This window comes from Haemaphysalis longicornis, unplaced genomic scaffold (assembly GCF_048455015.1).
Source record: "Haemaphysalis longicornis isolate Haplotype H1 unplaced genomic scaffold, Haemaphysalis longicornis Haplotype H1 scaffold_426, whole genome shotgun sequence".
Taxonomy (NCBI): domain Eukaryota; kingdom Metazoa; phylum Arthropoda; class Arachnida; order Ixodida; family Ixodidae; genus Haemaphysalis; species Haemaphysalis longicornis.
Genome location: NW_027526370.1, coordinates 109051 through 131691, shown reverse-complemented (window position 1 = coordinate 131691; position 22641 = coordinate 109051). Strand labels below are relative to the sequence as shown.

At 52.9% G+C, this 22641-nt stretch overlaps 1 protein-coding gene across 1 annotated transcript in view; it reads left to right on the top strand.

The window, feature by feature from the left end:
- Window positions 1-12913: 12913 nt before the first annotated feature.
- LOC144137622 (uncharacterized) overlaps window positions 12914-22641 on the top strand; it is a 58020-nt gene continuing 48292 nt past the window's right edge. The window contains exon 1 of the mRNA XM_077669565.1: window positions 12914-13036. The gene's annotated coding sequence lies outside the window, so the exon portion shown is untranslated. The remainder of the gene's footprint in view (window positions 13037-22641) is intronic.

The window sequence follows — 22641 nt, the reverse complement described above, 5'->3', positions numbered from 1 at the left end:
CTCTTCTCTCGCGATCATCATCATCGTCCGAGAAAGCTAGCTTTCCTGCAGTGCGTTTTCGGGGGACTACAGACGAAATCATTGAGAAGCTGAAAGTTTCGCTCTAAAAATACTCCAGGTTAATAGAATAAACGCTAAATACCAGCCGATTGTGATCGCTCAACAAGCTTCAATCCTCCAAAACCGCACGTTACTAACCAAGTAATGCTGCTCATTATAAATTACTTGTTAGCTCCACCTCTATCTCTATCTCGAATGCTCACCAGAAAACAGATGTAAGTCACGTTTTATGAAAGCTTTACCCCCCGAAAAACAGTTTCAAGTACTTGTCAAATTAGGTGGTTCACGGTGAATTTGTAAACGATCCCGATTTCCGTCTCCTGCAAATGCTTGGGCGTCTGCGTGACGGGCATGGCTACAGATAACGGCTGTAATTGTTCTTCTAATGTCACTTTCGTGGCGTTTCGCATGAGTGCTTGGAGCCGTTTTTTCCCCCTTTGTAAGGTTGAGGCAGGGAACGCGAAAGCAGAAACGAGAGGGTCGAAAAGGGCATTCCTCAAGAGTAGCGATTCCACATCCTTTAGACTAGTTATTTGGTGATGCGGCGGGGCATGCGCATGATTGCTCTGCCTGTTTTGGGAAGCTTGTAGTGGTGGCACTGAAATTCTCGTTGATTTGCAATTTGTGCCAAGAATTCAGATTTTGGTTTTCAGTGGGAGGAGGGCACCATCCAGAGTGAAGTAGAGCATTTCCCGCGGTTGAGTTTAAGTATGTTTAGTACTCAGAATAAACTTAGGCTTCGTGGGGTGACTACTTCCTGAAGGGAGGGAGTCGTGGTTCCACTGAGTAGATTGAATATTTATGAGGCTTAACGCGCCACAGCTACCTACACAGGCGGTGAGGAGCTGCGGAGTGGAAGGCTCTGGATTAACTTTGACCACCTGGGGATCTTTAACATGCGCCGAAACCTCCATCACACGGGCGTTTTCGCTTTCCGCCTCCACCAGAAAAGTCTCCACCGTGGCCAAGAATCGAACCCGCGTCCCTGTGCTCAGCAGCACAACGCCTTAGCCACTGAACCACCGCGGCGGGCTGCACTGAATAGCAGGAGCGATGGCGAGGCGCTCGAGGTTCGGTGCCGTAGTGCTTTATCAATTGCAATTATATTTCGGTGGTTTTAGTTCTCAGATGTGCCTTTTGAGCCTAAAGAGGCTGCCGCAACGTCCAGCCGCAACGTCCAGCCGCAACGTCCATCGACGCTAATGTTAACGTGGTGCATGGCTTGGTCGGGTGGCGGCTATTTTATCGATTTTTGAAAGAAGACAGCACGGTGGCGTCGCCGTTCGGTGTCACGGATGAGGTCCATGTGGCTGGGAAGGGAGGCTATCCGAAGGTGCTCTCTGGTGGCCTTCGTGAGGTGGCTGACGGCTGTCACCTGAGAATCTGAGGGTTTAGATGTACTGTATCAAGGATTCGACATCCTTGATGTGTATGACGGAAACGTTAAAGGGGCACTGACACAAAATTTTGAAGGCGAGATAACTTCGGAGATAGATTGGTGGGAACACATATACATCATCTGCAAAATATCAGCGGCGAATACAGTCTAGAACATATTTAAAATCAATTTTAAAGTGTGCGAAACGCAATCGAGCAGCCAGCAGAGGACCACGCGCAATCGACATCCCGAGTATATTGTCGCGAAGACAAGGACGATGCAGTTGTCTTGAATGAGAAATACGTTTATTGGAGCGAACTTGTGCTCCCCTAACAACTCAAAAGAATACAGAGGCGGCGAAGCAGCGGTCAACAAAGTGACTTGCACAGGCGAGTGTCGTCGAATCGAGTGCTCCGGCGTCAGCACTGCAGGCTTTTTATCTTTCGGCGCGCGTGGTTCTCGAAACGTCGATTCGCATCGAGAACATAGTAGATCCAGGAAGATTATTCTGGGCTGTTCACATTAGATCGGAATGCTCTCCCTATCACGACAGATAACACATGCGGCACAGAAAGAAACAATGGAACACGCGCTTCCCTTGGCGCAGAGATAACACAGACCGGCGCAGCCGGGCGGTAAAAGCAAAACACAAATAAACAAACCCAATGTATGGTTCGCGGCATTACCCCCCCTCTAAGAGTGCATCGACCCGATGGTAACATAAGCGACAGTCCGAAAATAAAAATAAAATTCGTTATCGACCGTAGAAAGGTTTTAAGCGAACCACGTGGAAGACTTCGGACCGCGTGCGTCGTCGTGATGTTCCGGAATCACCATCGGGGATCACCTCGTAGGTAAGTTGGCCGACACGTCGTAGAATCTGGTAGGGTCCGAAATACCGTCGCAGGAGCTTCTCACTGAGTCCGCATCGTCGGATGGGAGTCCAAACCCACACACGATCCCCTGGTTGGTACTCGGCGTCTCGGCGTCGGAGGTTGTAGCGGCCCGCATCCACCAGCTGCTGGTCCGTTATACGAACTCGAGCGAGCTGGAGGGCCTGTTCCGCACGTTGAAGATATCCGTGGACGTCGGCGTTGAGGTCGTCGTCTTCTACATGCGGAAGCATGGCGTCCAGCATCGTAGTCGCCCTTCTACCGTAGACAAGCTCGAACGGCGTCAGCTGCGTCGTCTCCTGGATAGCCGTGTTGTACGCAAACGTGACATACGGGAGCACTTCGTCCCAAGTCTTATGTTCAACGTCAACGTACATTGACAGCATATCTGCGATTGTCTTGTTCAGACGTTCTGTTAGTCCGTTCCTTTGGGGGTGGTACGCCGTCGTTCTTCGGTGATCCGTGTTGCTGTAGCGTAATACTCCTTGCATCAGCTCCGCAGTAAATGCCGTTCCGCGGTCGGTGATTAGGACTTCCGGGGCTCCATGTCGCAGCACAACTTGGCTTACAAAGAACTTTGCCACTTCTTGTGCAGTCCCCCTCGGAAGAGCGGCGGCCTCTGCGTAGCGCGTCATGTAGTCTGTCGCTACGACAATCCACTTGTTCTGTGATCGTGACGTAGGAAACGAGCCTAAAAGGTCCATCGCAATCTGTTGAAATGGTCTCGAAGGGACGGCGATCGGTTGCAGAAGTCCGGCGGGTCTTGTCGGCGGCGTTTTTCGTCGCTGGCAGTCACGGCAGCTCCGGACGTAGTGGGTGACGTCAGAGGTAAGGCCGGGCCAGTAGTACCTCGCCTTGATTTTTCCAATAGTGCGGGCTGTGCCAAGATGTCCAGAAGACGGGTCGTCGTGGCACGCTTCCAAAATTTCGTCACGAAGGTCCGCGGGGATGACGAGAAGGTAATTCGCTCTTGTTCCGGGGCTGAAATTCTTCTTCACGAGGACGGAGTTTCTGAGGCTGAATGCTGGTAAGCTGCGTTTGAAGGTCCTAGGAACGGCAACGTTGCATCCCTCGAGGTACTCGATTATGACGCGTAAGTCGGGGTCGGCACGCTGCTGGGCGGCTAGGTCGCTCTCCGTCACGATCCCGAAGAACGCGCTGTCTTCATCAGCGTCTTGTGGTGGTGGGTCGACGGGGACGCGGGACAGGCAGTCGGCGTCGGAGTGTTTCCTGCCGGATTTATAAACGACTGTAACGTCGAACTCCTGCAGGCGCAAGCTCCACCGCCCAAGACGGCCAGAGGGGTCCTTCAAATTGGCGAGCCAACACAGCGCATGGTGGTCTGTTACAACCTTGAATGGCCTTCCATACACGTATGGGCGAAATTTTGAAATTGCCCATATAATAGCCAGGCACTCTTTCTCAGAGGCAGAATAGTTTTTCTCCTCCTTCGACAGACCACGGCTGGCATAGGCGATTACCCTTTCGCAGCCGCTTTGCTTTTGGACAAGGACGGCACCCAAGCCTATATCACTGGCGTCCGTGTGCATTTCCGTCGGCATTTTCGTCGAAATGAGCGAGCACGGGCGGGCTTTGCAGGCGTTTTTGCAGCTCGCAGAATGCTTTTTCTTGATCGTTTTCCCAGCTGAAAGGGGTGCTATCTTTCGTCAAGCGCGTGAGTGGCTCTGCATTGCGTGCGAAGTTTGCGACGAAGCGCCGGTAGTATGCGCACAGCCCGAGAAATCTTTGCACGCCCTTCTTGTCTTTCGGCCTTGGGAAGTTCGCAATGGCTGAAGTTTTTGCCGGGTCAGGTAGGACTCCCGCGGCGTTGACGACGTGGCCCAAGAACTTGAGTTCGCCGTATGCGAAACGGCACTTTTCAGGCTTCAGCGTCAACCCCGACGTACGAATGGCCTCGAGTACAGACTCCAACCTTGCAAGGTGTTCATCGAAAGTCCGGGCGAATACCACTACGTCGTCGAGGTATACGAGGCAGGTGTGCCACTTAAGGCCAGCTAGCACAGTGTCCATGACTCTTCGAAACGTCGCTGGTGCTGTGCACAGCCCAAACGGTATCACCTTGAACTCGTATAGGCCGTCTGGGGTTATAAATGCAGTCTTCTCTCGGTCTCTCTCGTCCACTTCAATTGGCCAGTAGCCGGTCTTCAGGTCCATCGATGAGAAGTACTTCGCGTGGCAGAGGTGGTCGAGGGCGTAGTCGATTCGGGGGAGGGGGTACACGTCCTTTTTCGCGATTTTGTTCAGTCGCCGGTAGTCAACACAAAACCTTAATGTGCCGTCTTTTTTCTTTACGAGTACGACGGGAGCAGCCCAGGGGCTTTTCGATGGCTGTATAATGTCGTCGCTGAGCATGTCGTCGACTTGGGTCTGGATGGCTTCCCGTTCGTGTGAAGAGACGCGGTACGGTGACTGTCGGGTAGGTCGGGCTCCATCTTCGGTTATTATTGGGTGCTTCGCTAGAGGGGTATGACGTAGTTTTGCGCTCGACGAAAAACATTCGCTATAGCGACACAGCAAAGCCAATAATTTGTTCCGTTGTTCTTGCGGTAGCGCCGGATTCACGTCGAAGGGCTACGGGAGCTTGAAGGTTTCTACGGGTGTGCGTTCAAAGTCGGCGACCGCGATCACGTCACTTGCTTCTTGCGCTTCTTCGAGGAATGCAATTGCCGCGCCCTTGTTTAAATGCTGTTACTCCTCGGTGAAATTAGTAACCAGAATGTGGGATTGGTGTTTCTTGAAGCGCGCAATGCCTCTTGCGACCGACACACCACGGGAGAGAAGCACCCTTTGATCAGTGTCTACGATAGCGTCGACGTCAGGAGCAGCATCTTCACAGTAGACTGCGACCATCAAGCTTGCGCGGGGTGGCAGGGTGACATGATCATCGGCAATCCTTACAGCAGCCCGTCGTTCGGGGTTTGGTTCCGGCGTCATGGAGTGATTGGGGGAAAAAGTTATTGACGTGGTCTGCAGATCGATTATTGCACCGTTGTCCATCAAAAAGTCCATTCCAAGAATTACGTCACGGAAGCAGTTAGGCAGAATGACGAACGCCGCAGGGTACGTTGTGCCGTCTATGGTGACGCGCGATGTGCACGTTCCACTTGGCGTCACGAGGTGGCCTCCTGCTGTGCGTATGTGCAGACCGTCCCATCTGGTCATAACTTTCTTCAGTTTAGACGCAAATGGTCCGCTCATTACCGAATAGTCAGCTCCCGTGTCTACGAGGGCGACTACGTCAAAGCCGTCGATGGACACCTTGACGTCAGATGCAGTCTTCCTCGAGTTCCGGGTTCGTCGGGGCGTCGTATCTCTGCTTGTACGTGTTGACGGTCGGGCAGTGTGCATGGTCGTTGTCGTCGTCTTCTCAACGGACGTCTCGGTCAGGTCGGGTACGCGTCGCGCCGTGTAGCTGTCGTCGTGTTCAGGAGTCTCGTTAGGGCTAGGTCGGGTCGTCGGGATGAGGGCATGTCGTGAATGATGGTCTTCAGCGAGTCGCTGCGTCGTTGGAGGGTTTTCATTTTTCCGCCGTTGTGCAACTTTACCTCCCGAAGTTGCTGCTTTTAGTTTCCCCCGCGTGGGCTGGGGGACCTTCCACGTGAGAAGTCAGCAGTGCTGCGGCGGTTCGGTGACTGAGACGGGTAGGGCGACGGTGAACGGTTGAAGCGGGCTGGTCCTCGGTTGTTGTTGGAGAGGTATTCTTCGATCTCAGCAGGGCGCTGGCCGTATCGGGGGCGTGGGGCGTCGACGGAGAACCCTCGCAAACCGAGCCTCTTGTAGGGACAGCGACGGCAGATGTGGTCGGCCTCTCCGCAGTGGTAGCACAGCGGGCGATAATCGGGCGTTCGCCACACGTCGGTCTTCCTTGGCGTCTGGTATTGGCCTACAGGGCGTCGGGCGGGCGGCGTTGGACGGCGGTATGGCTCGGCCTCTTGACGGCGGGTTGGAGCAGGGCGGGGTTCACGAACAGCCGAGGAGTAGGTCATGGCTTGTGGTTCGCGGGGTGCTTCCGACGGCGTAGAAGTTCCCAGTGCGTTTTGGACTTCTTCTCGGATTACGTCGGTCAGGGAAGCCACTTGAGGTTGTGGCGTCGTTGGAAAAAGCTTTCGAAGCTCCTCCCTGACCACTGCTCGGATGGTCTCTCGCAATGTATCGGAGCTTCCATTTGCGGCACCGATGGTCTCCGAGAACAGCGCGTTGACAGGGCGGTCGTACTGCCTCGTTCGAATTTCTCGCGTCTTCTCCATCGCGGCCGCCTCAGACGCGAATTCCGCCACTGTCTTCGGAGGGTTACGGACTAGACAAGCAAAAAGTTCTTGCTTCACTCCTCGCATTAGAAACCTGAGCTTCTTTTCCTCGGTCATTTCAGGGTCTGCACGACGAAAAAGTCGCTTCATCTCCTCAACGAAAATCACGACTCCTTCGTTGCGGTTCTGCGTTCGAGTTTCAAGCAAAAGCGCAGCTCGCTCTTTTCTCACCACGGAAGTGAAGGTCTTAAGGAACTCCCTCTTGAATTGAGTCCAGTCGGTCAAAGAGCTCTCATGGTTCTCGAACCAAGTTCGAGCAGCATATCCTAAGTAAAAGAACACATGCCGGAAAGTTTCTTCGTCGTCCCACCTGTTGAAGATGCGGACGCGCTCCAGCTTCTCTAACCATTCTTCGGGGTCTTCAGCGGGGGCTCCCCGGAACGATGGCGGTTCTCGGGGCTGCTGCAGGATGATTGGCGACGTTGTTTCCTGCACCATGGTGTTGGTTGCAGCGTTCCTTCTCTTGGGCCCTTCTGGCAGAAGACTGAACTCGGGTAGCAATCCTTGCAGTCGGGGGCTTTCTCTGGTTGGACTGGCTTGGCGGCTTCGAGATGTCGTAGAGAGCATAAAGGCTTAGTACCCAGCACCTACCAGATGTCGCGAAGACAAGGACGATGCAGTTGTCTTGAATGAGAAACACGTTTATTGGAGCGAACTTGTGCTCCCCTAACAACTCAAAAGAATACAGAGGCGGCGAAGCAGCGGTCAACAAAGTGACTTGCACAGGCGAGTGTCGTCGAATCGAATGCTCCGGCGTCCGCACTGCAGGCTTTTTATCTTTCGGCGCGCGTGGTTCTCGAAACGTCGATTCGCATCGAGAACATAGTAGATCCAAGAAGATTATTCTGGGCTGTTCACGTTAGATAGGAATGCTCTCCCTATCATGACAGATAGCACATGCGGCACAGGAAGAAAGAATGGAACACGCGCTTCCCTTGGCGCAGAGATAACACAGACCGGCGCAGCCGGGCGGTAAAAGCAAAACACAAATAAACAAACCCAATGTATGGTTCGCGGTAATATTTTGTAAATAAACAACATCCAAACACGTCACGAGTTTGTGTTTGCTGCTTCCGCACTGCCAGCGTTTTTCGCCGGCTCGCCCGGCTCGCCGCTCCAATCGGAGGGCCGGAGGGTGGAGCTTCTGCTCTCGAGAAGGAACGACCCGATCGTTGGCGGCGGAGGCGCCGTGATTTCGTCAGCTCATCGGGCAGCTGGCCGCGACCAAAGTTCTACAGCGATTCCAGGCACTCTGTTTTATTACTGTTGATTACCATTGGATGCGAAAACGCGCCAGAGGCACGAAAAGCCCACTGAGCTAGCCGCACGGTCGCTGTGCAGGCGGCGGCTACGGCCGCGAAGTGGCCCAGGCCGGCGCAGGTAGCTCGAGTGATAGCTTGTTACCGCTGCACGAAATTGTCCCAAAGTCCCGACCATGGTGGCTTACATGAGAAAGGAGTTAATGATGCGATGGCGGGTTGCATTAAAAATTGTCATCTGCACCGCTTACGAGAGCGGCACTCGAATATCCGCTGCAGTGCTAAGCCGAACACATCTGTAGGCGGACCTGTAGGCAGACCGGCCGGCGGCTCCCAGCGCGCGTCTTGCCACCCACCGTCTCGAGCGCCGCGCGTCGTTCTTTAGCCGCGGTAGCATTTGCACTCGCAGCGCCTGCGTCACATCCACGGTCGCTTTTATAATTAAGCGCCTCACGAGATCACTACGTGGGGGCTTTCGCAGAAACTGCCGTCGATGCGGATTCGACAGTGCTACCGAGGCTCTGCTCTGTGATATCCCTCCGACGGTCACGTGGTCAGCTGTGTTCACACAAAATCCACAAAATCCATCGTTTCGCGGCACTCGCTGAAACCGAAACTGCGACTGGCCGCATTGAAAATGCCTCTAATTAAACAATCGTCGTACGCTGAAGCAAATGAGGTTTCTACAGGTTACAAGTAGGTCACTAGCTACTTATCGCAACAAAAAAAAACAAGATGCAAAATTTTTGTGTCAGTGCCCCTTTAAAATCGATCCCTCTTGTGCGACGTGATAGACTCGTCAATCGTGTTGTTTGTGCCTGTCTTCAAAAAGACATCGGCACTGGAACTCTATGGTATCGTCATCACTCGTGCTATTCATTGCAATCGCAACTCCGTCCCTTGAGCTACTTGTCTACCAACCCTTGTATTAAAATACTGTAAAAAGGCTTGGCGGCAGCTTATCCACAAGAAACGTTTGACAGGGCACAGCCAATCTACTCAACACTTGCACCAAACAAAATTATGGGATCGGTTGTATTTCCGAGCATGAGCAGACGCGTGTCCGTTCTGCTCTTCTCCGTGCACCGGCGCAGATAATGCCTTCCATCCAAAGCACATAATGAAGCAAATACGGCTCAACAGAATGGAGACCATCCTCCTAATTCAGTATTATCGCGAGAGGAGCACACCAACGCTTCCTGTACCCAAATGCAGCTCCCCGTCCCCCCCGCTCCCGTCTGTGTACATTGTGGCGGATATCCCAATGGACGGCATATTTTATGGGAATTTCCCGCCATACATCTTCACTGTCTCACCTCTGCCACAGCTCAACTGCCTAATCATGGAGGAAGAACAAGTTAGGAGACGGCGCCACCGGAGAAGCGTGAAGCCTATGCATAAAAAGTAAAATCGAAGTCGGCCCAGCGCGTCACTGCATCACGTGACCCCACCGCGCCCGCGCGCGCCGCCGTGTGAGAGCGCGCGGTGGGGTTTCAGTTTCGTCTGCTCGAAACTACTCTGCGGCCCGTTGTCGCGAAGCCAGCTATATGTTTTTTTTTTCACGGCTTTGGTCTTTCGCACGTACGCGGCACTCACGCCCGCAGGCACGCGGGCATAAGATCGCCGAGCAGACGAATACGGGAAGGACGGGGTAAAGCTACCGCCAATCAAACACGAGAGATGCAGTGCAGTCGGCGACCGCAGCCGCCGCCGGCCCGCCGGCCCAGCCGACCATGGAGGTCACGTGCTGGGCCGACTCCGGCGGCTTGATTAAGGGGAACGGCGGAGGGAGCGGCTTCAATGTCGGTGGGCTTGCGAAAGCTAGCTGCGTGACGTCATGCCGTCTCCTAAATTTTTCTTCCTCCATGTGCCCAATGGATGGACTTGAGCTGACACTGCTGACTCAGGCGTCTTACCGCGAAAAACAGCTAATATTGGTCGCTCCCATTTATCGCGCACTGGAAATGAAAGGTCTCGTTAAAGAGTCGTTGGAGTAAAGAACTCGAGTTTAAAGTTAAAGAAAGGTAAACTTACTTTATTTTCTTTCTCAAAAAGCAGGCAGAGTCGGCGCTGCGAGTACTAAGAATTTTTATCGGAGAGAGGGGGCTTCAGAGACGTTTTTCAGTAAACAATTGGCAACAGATGACACTGAAAAGAAGTTGTTTAAAGAGACTAAACAGTCAAGGACTGACTCTTCATTTTTACCCCTACGTTATTGGCGGGTTAGCAACTAAAGTCGTAGCCGTGTTTGCGAATGTATGACCAAAAGAAGCCTCCGTACCTTCTGTCTGCAAACAGTTTCTGAAAGCCTGTTTGCGAAATTATTGAATGGCCCCCAGAGCGAAAGGCGGGTTTCAGACGCAGCGAAACGGCTCCAAAACTGCGAAGTGTGCCACAACAGGTTTGTCCCATGAATGAATGAATGAATAAATTTAGAAGGGAGAGATTGAACGCCTCAGCTCGGGGAAAGGGGAGGGGAAGGGGAAAGAAGAGAACCGGTTGGCTGATTGGGTTGGAGCACTCACACGTCCACCTCGCGGACGGGCCATTCATAGCAGGTCATGTCGAAGACAAGTAATTTTCGAAGGGTGCCAGCGGGTCTATTCGGTGGTGCCTTCATGACCATCCCAAACACGGGTAACTTCTGGCCAGCAGAGGAAGGTTCAACTCTTACGCAAAATACCCTTTTGGTTTTGTTGGGGCTTGATACATTCTACGTGTGTGTGGACGTGGCGTGTAAGCTTCGTATAGCTTTTGCAGTCCTCTATGAGGTGTTTAACGTCTGTTCAGGGATTGTGGCATAGCGTGCACACGCTGGCTAGCCCAACCCAGCGCTGCAACAGTCACCGGTGAGCTGGGCCGCTCTGCGTGGAAGCGTAATTCCCAGCAATATCGTCCGAATGATTCCTGTCTGTAGTCTGCATGATTACGTAGAAACTTTAAATAATTACTCGCACCAATTCATTCAGAGAACTCGGAGACATAGCCCGCAGCAAAACTTCAAGGAGCATTCAGTTACGTTAAACTTCACATTTATGCTTTCGCATTCACAATTCATGGGGACGGCTAAGGTGTTCCTGGATTTTTTTTTCTGATACGACATTGAAATGGCATCTTTAGGCAGCATGAAATACCTCTAGTGTATTCTATTTGTAAACGGACCACCTGCTAAACAGGACGGATGTTCCCGCTTATCGAGATTTCATTTGCTGTTTCGCAGAGCGGCTGCCCGCTTACAAGCATCTGTACGGTGGAGTGTACTTCGCCAAATGGCTACCCACCAACAGCTTGGCCAAAGTGAAGAGAAGCCTGCTTCCAGGTCTGCTGAAAAGCTTGCGCCGGATGGACTGCGCACTATTCTATCGAAGAGTGCGAGTACTGACCAAAGACCACATTTGCTCGACCAAATCATGGCTTATTAGGTAGAGGCCAGCCTGGATGACCTCGCCTTGGTGTGACGAAAAAACGCTGCGCCAACAATGGAAATTGACGTTAGTCTGTGTGTGTTGCCCCAACCTGGGCAACCACAGGTCATACCAGAGTCACACGTGTTTCGGTTGTGAAGAGATGGCGGCTCTATTTCGGAATCGCCATGGCATTTTGTTTTCTGGGCCATTTTACTGTACAATTCTGACATTGCTGTTTCTAAGTGAAGCCAAATTCGTACCATGTCGACGCAATCAAGCAGTGGTTGCGATAAAAAACTAAAAAGATCTCTTTTAACATGCGCATTATTAAGCAAACTGTATATACATCGGCATTTAAGGAATCCGGTCTTTGTCGCTCCACGGCACTTTGTTCTCAAGAGGGTCTATGATAACTTTTATTTTGAACCTTTTAGTGACAATGAAAGGGATGCAAACTAAAAAAATTGGGCCCATCTCCCCGCGAGGGGGACTCGAGTAAATGCGTCGCATAGGGGGTGGGTGTATTGCGTTAACGTTTAGTGTTTGGGGAGTTGGTGGTAGTGAATGCGTGGTATCATTCTTGACATAGTTTGAACGAGTCAAGGATATAAGGCGCGTTCATAGCCTCCCATTCTGTGTCGGCTTTGTGGCGCAGTGGGTAGAGCACCATGTACATTGCGTTCCACCAGCAGGATCGAGGGATCGAAACCAGGCGCCGGATAGTATTTTTTTTTATATAGTGTAGGGGGAGGGGTGCGGACTACGACTACGGACGTCAACGCGGGTGACATCGTGAGTTACTGAAATGCTCTGCATTTAAAAAAAAACACGAAATGGACAACAAACTGTGTTATCTGCCAAAAGCAGCATTGCTTTAAAAAACCCACAATTTGCCTGCTGTAATGTCAGCAACATTTGCAAACAGCTCTTTCAGTTATCCACACCTTAATGCAAATGAAAATGATGAGTGTTTTTTTTTTGTGCCTGCTACTACTTATAGCGACTAGTCTGCATGTTGTAAAGTGGCATGGCTACTAAGACACATAGGGATACACACAAAATATGCTAGGGTCGAAATGTTTTGGTTGCCAAAGTTCGGGCGCCGCTCGTAAAATCAGCACAAAATCCTGCGCAGACACGGCGTGCGACAAGGTTGTGCGTCCTAAGTGCTCTAACCGCGATGTAACGGAACGAGTGCGTACTGAAACGCCAAACGTGTGTGCCGATGGCACGTTCTGAACTGATGAAGTGCTAGGTAAGCTTTTTGATCGTCGCTGTGCAAAATAAACTTATATTTGGGCCAGATGCCGTACGCCCCGAAGCCAATTAAAATTGCTTTCCCCGAATGTTCAAAACATGTTTCAGGGCCCGTCCAAAACCGGTGCTTCCTGTTAGCACGAAACAATGGAGCACAGCGAACACCAACATGCCTCCATGTGTGCAGCACTTGTGTCGTGGGTTGGTTTACTGCTTGTTGTGAAAGCGCGACTCAGCCTCAATATGTGGCCTTGAGTGAACGAGGGTACCGCAGGTAACACGTACGCCAAGCGTTCCTTTGCACGTGCTATATCGGGACACTACTTGCGCTTCCGTTCTTTTTAACGTTGCCGCTTAGCTCGTGGAAAGCCGCAAGTGAACGAATCCCTTTGTGTGCTTGTCAACTTCTCCAGTGGTACCCGTCAAGCGCGGTTGCTCGTCGACAAACACCCAGGTAAGGCCTGCGGCGTCTTCGCTTGTACCAGCGGAATTCTAATGGCTTCGCATTCCTTGGCGACTACACAACCAGAAATATGCGACGGCTTGTACCTGGAACAATAGGGCTTAATTGGTGAAGTTAACCGATGCAATCTCTATAATAGCGCAAATTATATAATTGGCAACTTCAGAATCTATATGAAAAAATAGAGTGACAGGACGCGGCGTATAGAACTGCATTTGCGCATAATAGTGACACCGGTCTTATAGGAACCGTCTGTATTACGTTTTATGTGAATACGAAAGGCGCCCATGCCTTAATATAAGGCTGTCCCAGGTGCTCCTGGTGCGATGTTTCCTCTGCATTTTGTTTGTGAAGAACTGTGAAGCCAACTTTAAGGGGGATCGGTGGGTAGCAGACTCGCTGGAAAGGCTGCTAGCGCGTTAGTGACACAGTGCTTTTGTATTCTGGCATATTTGCAGCTTCCGGCAGTCGTTTTATTCACTTCATTTCTTTTCCTGACTTGATTGATTGATTGATTGATTGATTGTAGGGTTTAACGCGCCGACGCAACGCAGGCGATGAGGCGCGCCGTAGTGAAGGGCTCCGGATTAATTTTGACCACCTGGGGATCTTTAGCGTGCGCCGAAATCTCGTACACACGGGCGTTTTTGCTTTTCGCCTCCATCAGAAAAGCGACCACCGCGGCCGGGAATCGAACCCGCGACCTCGTGCTCAGCAGCGTAACGCCTTAGCCACTGAGCCACCGCGGCGGGTTTCTTTTCCTGACTACTCGCAACGGTCAGTATGAGTTTTCAGTTGAGGCAATATGCTTAGGAGAGAAATACCGTGAAGGAACCTCCTTCCTATGTGAAGCGTTCGCCAGCCCGAACTCACCCGACGAGGCAATGCCGACACGCAATAAACCTAAATTACCTCTATACTCTGGGACAACAAAATACAATATGCACAGAAATGTCAGGTTGAAATACACTACGGTCATGGGAGAAACCCGTCAGTGAATAACACACTGCAGCATTGAACCCACTGACCCCCACGAAGAGTCCTTGTCGGAGGCCGCTCTCTGTGCGCCCACCACATGCGCTGGTCAGTCCACGCTGGCCGAGGGTTGTGGTGGCGGTTGCCTGACACGTGCTACTCCCACCCTGGCCATCCACAGCCGCGTGCTCCCCCTCACGCCGCCCCCCTCCGGCACGCGTGCAATCAGATTTTATGCGAGACTTGGTGGCTATACGCAAGCTCAGGACTTTATGCACACTACACACGTGTTAGTTGCGCGTATAAGCTCTGTCACCTTCATACCCGAGACGCTTGACACGTAAGGGGCAGTAGGATCCAGCAAAAACTCAAGACGAAGTGGACAAGTATAGCTAAGGGGAAGGAAAAGGAGCAAAGGCGCAGTTGGCGACAATGAAACCGCTCATCAACTAAAGGATGGTGGTTATGTTATACGAAAGCCTGCAAAATTACTCATGGAATGCCTCATAACTTTAGAAACTCCACTGGCCTTGGAGAACGCCATCATCATCACCAGCCTATCTACACCCACTGCAGGGCAAATGCCTCTCCCATTATTCTCTTATTTACAAAAAAAAGAGATGTAAAAGAGCTTAAAAATTATAGACACATCAGCATACGCGCCGTTGTATTGCCGCGAACCATTTATGGGTTTCTTTATTTATTGTTTGTTTTTACTTCCCGGCCACGCCCGGCTCTGTTATCTGTGTGCCAAACGAAGCGCGTCTTCCATTATTTATTTTTATGCCGCACGGGCTATCTCATTCAGATAAGCAGACTGTTGCGCCCTAACGTCACTAGCCCAGAATAATCTTCTTTGATATACAATGTTCTGGATGTAAATCGATGGTTTCAGAAACACTCGCGCCGAAAGATAAAAGCCTACACAGCAGACGCCGCGGCATTCGAATTGCCGACGTTCGCTTGAGCACGTCACTTTGCTGACTGCTGCTTCGCCGCCTGTGTATTCTTTGAGTTGTTAGGGGAGCACAAGTTCGCTCCAATAAACTTGTTTTCTCTGAAGACAACTGCGTCGTCTTTGGCTTCGTAACACCTGGAGGATATGCTGGGTAGTGCGACAGTGAACGGTTGAAGCGGGCTGGTCTTGGTAGGTGTTGGAGAGGTATTTTTTTATCTCAGTAGGGCGTTGACGGGTAGGGGGCGTGGGGCGTCGGTGGAGAACCCTCGCAAACCAAGCCTCTTGTAGGGACAGCGACGGTAGATGTGGTCGGCCTCTCGGCAGTGGTCGCACAGCAGACGATTATCGGGGGGTCGCCATACGTCCGTCTTCCTCGGCGTCTTGTTTCGGACTACCGGGGGTCGGGCGGGCGACAGTGGGCGGGGTACGGCGGGTCCTGTTGACGACGTGTTGGAGCAGGGCGGGGTCGGCGAACTGCCGCGGAGTAGGACATAGCTTGTGGTTCGCGGGGTGCTTCCGACGGCGTAGAATTTCCCAGTGCGTGTTGGACTTCTCGGATCACGTCGGTCAGGGAGGTGAGTTGGGGTTGCGGCGTGGTTGGGAAAAGCTTCCCCAGTTCTTCGCGAACGACGGGGCGGATTGTTTCCCCTACGTCTTCCGTCGCGAATCCAGGGGCGTTGACGGGGTTCGCCAAAAACGCGTCGAGAGGCCGATCTTACTGCCTCGAACGCATGTCCAGGGTCCTCTCGACCATCGAAGCCTCGGCCACGAACTCAGCGACGGTTTTGGGGGGGTTGCGAATGAGCCCAGCGAAGAGGTCTTGTTTAACTCCCCACATCAGAAAGGGTAACAGAGTGGATCCCTAAAGAAGGCAAGCGCTGCAGGGGGCGGATGGGCAGATGAGATCAAGAAGTTTGCGGGGATAAATTGGTCACGGTTGGCACAGGACCGAGGTAATTGGAGAAGACTGGGAGAGGCCTTTGCCCTGCAGTGGGCGTAGACAGGCTGGTGATGATGATGATGATGATGATCAGAAAGCGCACCATTTCGGGGTCAGCTCATCGGAACAGCATCTTCATCTGCTCAACGAACACTACAACACCTTCGTTGGGATGTTGGATTCGCGTCTGCAACAACAGCTCAGCTCGTTCTTTCCGCACAACAGTTGTGAATGTTTTCAAAAATTCCGCTTTGAACACGCTCCATGATGTTCGCGAGCTCTCGTGACTTTCAAATCAGACTTGAGACGAGTCTCCGAGGTAGAAAAACACTTGCCTGAGGGTTTATACATCATCCCATCGGTTGAAACTTCGGACGCGCTCCAGCTTCTTCAGCCACTCTTCCGGATCTTCCCCAAGGGATCCTAAGAAGGATGGGGGCTTCCGAGGTTGCTGCAGAACGACGGGAGGATTGGCTTGGTTGACCATGGTGCTGGTTGCGACGTCTTCCTTCTTCACTTTCTCCGGTAGTAGACCGAGCTCGGGTGCGAGGCCTGGCTGTCGGCGGCTGGCACGACTGGGGCTTGCTTGGCGCATAATAACAATAATAGCAGCGAATAATAACCGAAGATGGAGCCCGACCTACCCGACAGTCACCGTACCGTCTTCACACGAGCGGGAAGCCATCCGGACTCAAGGCGACGACACGCTCAGCGACGACATTATACAGCCATCAAAAAGCCCCTGGGCTGCGCTGGTCGTACTCGTGAATAAAAGGATGCCACATTAGGGTTCTGCGTTGACTACCGGCGACTGAGCAAGATCACCAAAAAGGACGTATACCCCATGCCACGAATCGACGACGCCCTCGACCACCTCTGCCACGCGAAGTACGTCTCATCGATGGATTTAAAGACAGGCTACTGGCAAATAGAAGTGGACGAGAGAGACCGAGAGAAGACTGCATTCATAACCCCGGATGGCCTTTATGAGTTCAAGGTGATGCCGTTCGGGCAGTGCACGGCAGCAGCAACCTTTCAAAGAGTCATGGACAGTGTGCTAGCTGGCCTGAAGTGGCACACCTGCCTCGTATACCTCGACGACGTTGTGGTATTCTCCCGGACTTTCTACGAACACCTTACAAGGTTGCAGTCTGTACTCGAGCCCATTCGTACGTCGGGGTTAACGCTGAAGCCCGAAAAGTGCCGTTTCGAGTACGAGGAACTCAAGTTTTTGGGCCATGTCGTCAATGCCGCGGGAGTCCTGCCTGACCCGGCGAAAACTTCAGCCATTGCGATTGGATTCGATTGGAAAAACATTTATTGTGCCTGCGGTTGAAGTCCAAGTTAAGACTTCAGACTTGGCCAGTGTCGTCCTCGCTGTCGCCACCGGGGTTAGAGGCCCCCCGCCCGTTACCGGGCTGCGAAGTCTCCTGCCTGGTCAACGCTACGATGACCCGCTGGATGGCCTCGAGTTGGAGGTCTTGGTTGCCAGATCGCTTAGCCTCTTCAAAGGCGGGCGGAAGTCTTCCTGATGTAGAATCTTCTGGGAAGTTCAGACACTCCCAGACTATGTGATCAAGAGTCGCGGGGGCGTTGCGACGCACCCTGCACGTACCGTCGGGATGTGCCTCCGGGAAAATCTTGTGCATGAAAGCCGGGCTCATGACCGTTCGTGTTTGGAGCTGCCTATATACGACTGCCTGCTCCCTGCTCAGCCCTTTACAGGGCGGCGGGTGCGTGCGTCTGGCGAGCCGATAGGCCTTGGTTATCTCGTTGAAGCTGGTCATTCGGTCTCTTGTACTGAACCAGAAGTGATCACCGCTTGACCCGGCGCGGTCCTTTAGTTCGCGCGCGCGGTCGTGTGCGGTTTCGTTATGGTTGGCGTTGGTGTCCGACACTTCCCCTGCGTGTGTCGGGAACCACTTTATTCTTGCCCTTTCCCGGTGTCTCGGTATCTCGTTTAAAATCTTCGTCGCAGCAGCAGAGACCCTGCCTCGGGCAAAGTTCCTGATTGCCTGCCGCGAATCGCTGAGGACAGTGGGGCAGCCCGGGTCTTTGATGGCCAGTGCGATGGCCACCTCTTCGGCCTCTTCGGATGTACTGCTCGCCGTGCTGGCCGCCGCTCTGATGCTGCCCCCAGCGTCGATGACAACCACGGCGAATCCTCTTCTGCTCGCATATTCGGCAGCATCCACGTAACGGGCGCTTGCGTCGCCGGCGTGCAGGTCCGCCAGCGCCTTGGCCTTCGCCTTGCGTCTGCCTTCATTGTATTCGGGGTGCACGTTGCGCGGGATAGTGCCCACGCGAATTTTGCTCCTGATCTCGTCCGGGACGGGCGTCTTGGCTCCTTGTTGTTCGGGATATCGTATTCCAAGCTTCTCCAGGATTCTCCTACAGGGCTTGGTCATGAAAAGCCTCTCCAGCTGGGCAATCCTCTGAGCCTCGGCGATTTCGTCGAGGGTGTTGTGGATGCCCAGAGTGTACAACTTCTCCGTGCTGGTGGATTAGGGAACTGCGATGGCCGTCTTGTATGCCCTTCGGATGACTACGTTGAGCTTGTTCGTTTCGTCCCCCTTCCATTTGTGGAAGGCAGCCACGTATGTGATGTGGCTGAGGACGAAAGAGAGCACGAGCCTCGTGAAGTTCTCCTCGCGAAGTCCCCTCCGTCTGTTCGACACTCTTCTCATTAGTCTGATGGCGTTGGCCGCCTTGCCGACGACCCGTGTCACTGTTTTCCCGTTGCCTCCGTGCTCGTTAATAAGCATTCCCATAATACGGATATCTGTGACTCTGGGTATGACGGTACCGTCTTTGGTGTAGACGGAGATTTCCTCGCGGTCGCTTCTCTTTTCAGTGCGGGGACCTTCCCTGGGCCTGTATAGCAGCACCTCAAATTTATTCGGTGAGCATCTGAGGCCGGTGCCCTCGAGGCTTTCCTCGACCGTCCGTACCGCCCGCTGAAGCGCCTCTTCTACTCGAGCGTCGCTGCCGCCCTCGACCCACAGCGTGATGTCGTCGGCGTATATGGTGTGCCCGACGTGCTCCACCTCTGCGAGTCTACTGGCGACCTCGATCATGACTAGGTTGAATAGGAGCGGCGAGATCACCGACCCTGGAGGGGTGCCTCGGCTGCCGTTCTCTTTGGCGTCCGTTGCGAGATCCCCCGCAACGATTTCTGCCGTTCGGCCCGTGACAAAGCTCTCTATGACTCGTGGGTCCGCTTGCCCATGTTCAACTTAGAGACTTGGCGCAGGATCGCCGAGTGGTTGACATTGTCGAAGGCCCCCTGTAGATCAAGGCCCATGACGGCCCTTGAGTCTCGGGTGTCCCTGTCGACAATGAGGTGCTTCAGTTGTATCATGACGTCCTGCGTGCACAAGTGCTGCCGGAATCCGATCATACTGTCGGGGTAAAGGTCGTTGTTTTCGAGATATTCTTGCCAGCGCGCTAGTAGGACGCGCTCCAGTACCTTGCCTATGCAGGATGTGAGCGATATTGGACGGAGGTTGTCCGTGCTCAGCGGCTTTCCAGGCTTGGGTATCAGGATCATCTTAGAATGTTTCCACTCCTTCGGTATGACTCCCGACCTCCAGCACTCGTTGAAGTATTTCGTGAGGGCTACAATCGAGCGGTCATCGAGGTTCTTGAGTGCTCCGTTCGGCACGCTGTCGGGACCTGGAGCCGATCTGCTGTTAAGCTCTTGCAGAGCCGTCCGCACTTCCTCGACGTCGATGTCTCTGTCCAACCTGTCGTTTGGGCTTCCAAAGTAATCTCTGTGGGTGACTTTCGGCGTGGAGGGGATGTATTTCTCCAGAAGTTTCTTCTTCACCGCATCCTTGCCTCTTTCCTTGATTTCCGCGTGTAGAATCTTTGCAAGCCTATCCGTCTGATAAGACTTGGTCTTCGTCTCATCCAGTAGGTGCCGGAATAGGTTCCACGTTCTGCCGTTGTGGAGTTGGCCGTCAGCAGCGTTGCAGAGCTCGTTCCATTTCTGGTTGTTGAGCGCGTGGCAGTGCTCCTCAATCTTGCGATTCAGACCGGCAATCTTCTTCCGCAGCCCTCTATTGAGCCTTTGCTTCTTCCATCGCTCTTGTAGAGATCGCTTCGCCTGGATTAGATGGAATAGCCTGCTGTCCATGCTATCGACTTGAACATCCGTCTCGATTTCTCTCGTGGCCATCTTCACGTCCCTGGTAACGTTTTTCATCCAGGCGGCGATGTCTTGGATGTGTTCGTTTTCGTCTGCGGCCTCGTTTCTTTGCCTCCTGAAGGCTTCCCAGTCGACCCATTTGTTCTATGAGGCCTTATCCCAACACCAGTACCCACGCATGACGGCGCAGGGCGGCATTACCGGTACAGACTAGTCATGGCCCCAGAAACAACAATAGTCATTTGGCAGTGGAATTGCCGCGGCCTGGACAGGAAGTGGGCAGTTCTACTGCAACACATCGAGAGCAGCGACTGGAAACCAGACATAATCCTACTCCAAGAAACTTTAACAGTGCGTCGCCCCCTACATGGCTACAGAGCGCTATGGTCTACCGACGACAACAGCCGGGGACTATGCGTCATGGCCAAGAAGGAGCACACGATTCTAGAACTTAATCTCACGAACGTTACAATTGATCACGCCTTTGCGGAAGTGGTGATAGGCAAGAAAAGAAAGGTAAGTATTTATATCCTCAACGTTTACAGCAACCCCAGTAAACGCAGCCTCCTCCAAGCTACTGGTATGCGGCGATTTCAAGGCCATGGACCAGTCCTGGGGTTACGTCAAGAGCAACGCCAAAGGCAGAAACCTGGCGCAGGATGCGCTCGACAATGGGTACGTCCTCGTCACGGATCCTGCCAACCCGACGAGAACGGGCAACTCGGTGTCCAGAGACACCACCCCCGACCTCACCTTTGTCAAGAACATCGTGGCGGAGGACGTAGGGTGGAAGAACACGGGAATGGACCTTGGAAGTGATCACATGATTGTGGAAACTACAGTGCGACTGAGTGGAGCCAGCGCACCTCAGCCATTGCGAACTTTCCAAGGGCGAAAGACAAGGGCGTGCGAATATTTCTCGGACTTTGCGCATACTACCGGCGCTTCGTCGCAAACTTCGCGTGCATTGCAGTGCCACTCACACGCTTCACAAAAGATAGCACCCCCTTTAGCTGGCAAAACGACCAAGAAAAAGCATTCTGCGAGCTGCAAAAACGCGTGCAAAGCCCACCCGTGCTCGCTCATTTCGACGAAGATGCCGAAACGGAAATGCACACGTACGCCAGTGATATATGCTTGGGTGCCGTCCTCTTCCAAAAACAAAACGATTGCGAAAAAGTAATCGCCTTTGCCAGCCGTGGTCTGTCGAAGGAGGAGAAAAACTACTCAGCGTCTGAAAAAAAGTGCCTCGCTATTATATGGGCGATTTCAAATTTCGCCCATACGTTTATGGTAGACCATTCAAGGTTGTGACAGACCACCATGCGCTGTGTTGTCTCGCCAATTTGAAGGACCCCTCTGGCCATCTTGGGAGGTGGAGCGTGCGCAAGAGTTCGACGTTACAATCGTCTATAAATCCGGCAGAAAACACTTCGACGCCGACTGCCTGTCCAGCGCTCCCGTTGACCCACCACCACAAGACTCTGATGAAGACAGCGCATTCTTCGGAGTCGTGACGACCTAGCCGCCCAGCAGCGTGCCGACCCCGACTTACGCGACATAATCGACTACCTCGAAGGATGCAACGTCGACGTGCCTAGGACCTTCGAACGCAACCTACCATGATCAGCCTGAAAAACTCCGTCCTCGTGAAGAAGAATTTCAGCCTGGAACAAGAACGAATTATCTTCTTGTCATCCCCACAGACCTTCGTGACGAAATTTTGGAAGCGTGCCACGACGACCCGTATTCCGGACATCTCGGCACAGCCCGCACAATTGGAAAAATAGAGGCGAAGTACTATTGGCGCCGCCTTACATCCGACGTCACCCACTACGTCCGGAGCTGCCGTGACTGCCAGCGACGAAAAACGCCACCGACGAGACCCGCCGGATTTCTGCAGCCCATCGCCGTCCCGTCAAGGCCCTCCTAACAGATTGGAATGGACTTTCTGGGCCCGTTCCCTACATCCGGATCCGAGGACAAGTGGATTGTCGTAGTGACAGACTACATGACACGCTTCGCAGAGACCACCGCTCTTTCAAGGGGGACTGCACAAAATGTCGCAAGGTTCTTCATAAGCTAAGTTGTGCTCCGACATGGAGCCGTCCTAATCACGGACCGTGGAACGGCGCCTTCATTGCGGAGCTGATGCAAGGAATATTTCGCTACTGCAACATAGATCACCGAAGAACGACGGCGTACCACCCACAAACGAACGGACTAACAGAACTTCTGAACAAGACAATCACGGATATGCTGTCAATGTACGTCGACGTTAACCATAAGACTTGGGATGAAGTGCTCCCGTATATCACGTTTGCGTACAGCACGGCTATCCAGGAAACTACGCAGATGACGCCGTTCGAGCTTGTCTACGGAAGAAGGCCGACTACAATGCTTGACGCCATGCTTCCGCATGTAGAAGACGACGACCTCAACCTCGACGTCCAAGGATACCTTCAGCGTGTGGAGGAGGCCCGCCAGCTCGCTTGAGTTCATACAACGGGTCAGCAGCTAGTGGATGCTGGGCGCTACAACCTCCGACGCCGAGACGCCGAGTACCACCCTGG